We start from the raw sequence: 741 nt of genomic DNA on the forward strand, positions 1-741 counted from the left end.
TGCAGCTCCTCGCCGCCGCCGCTGCCTTGCGCAGCGCTCGGGTGCAGGCAGCAGACAACACAAATGTGCAAAATAACCCAAAACAGGCAAGAAGGAAAACTCACGCTTCTGCAGCTTCTCCCTTGCGCCGTGCTTGTGTTAATGCACATGTACACAGAAGTTTTATTCAGCCCGAGTTTTCTTTGGCACCTTGTTAAATGTCCCCAGTTTCCTACTTGTAAATGATACCTTCTGAGATCACTGCTATCTCGCAAGAGCGTTAGCGAGTCTGTTTGGAATACCAGACAGACGCTAAGCGGTCGCTCTTGTTCTTCTCCATACAGAAGTTCCTTTCTATTTATATTTGGGATTTTTTACTTTCTGTTACAGGATTTGTAACTACCATCAAATGTCGCTCCGGGACAAAATCACTTAATTGATTGTAACACTGTAAATCTCACCAACAGGAAGATCTTACGTTTTCAGGCTCGCACTGGCTAGCCGGGGCGTTTTCTCCGTGACCTTTCTCGGAGCGCTGCCGCGCCAGCTGACAGCACTAGACGAGTTTCCGCACGGAGCAGCCGGAGCTCAAGGGAGCAGCCCGAGACGGTGGCGCCCGGGCTGCCGGGCRCGGCGCGGCCGCGCGTCTGGCTGCGGCGGCCGGAGGGGCTCGCCAGCTCCCCGCACTTGCAAGGTGCCGCTGCGGAGCACAGTAAATCATGCTAAATCCTGCCTTAACACCCTCCACAATAAATCCAGCAT

This window comes from Rhea americana, unplaced genomic scaffold, assembly GCF_003343005.1.
Source record: "Rhea americana isolate MKP2758 unplaced genomic scaffold, rheAme1 scaffold_331, whole genome shotgun sequence".
NCBI lineage: Eukaryota > Metazoa > Chordata > Aves > Rheiformes > Rheidae > Rhea > Rhea americana.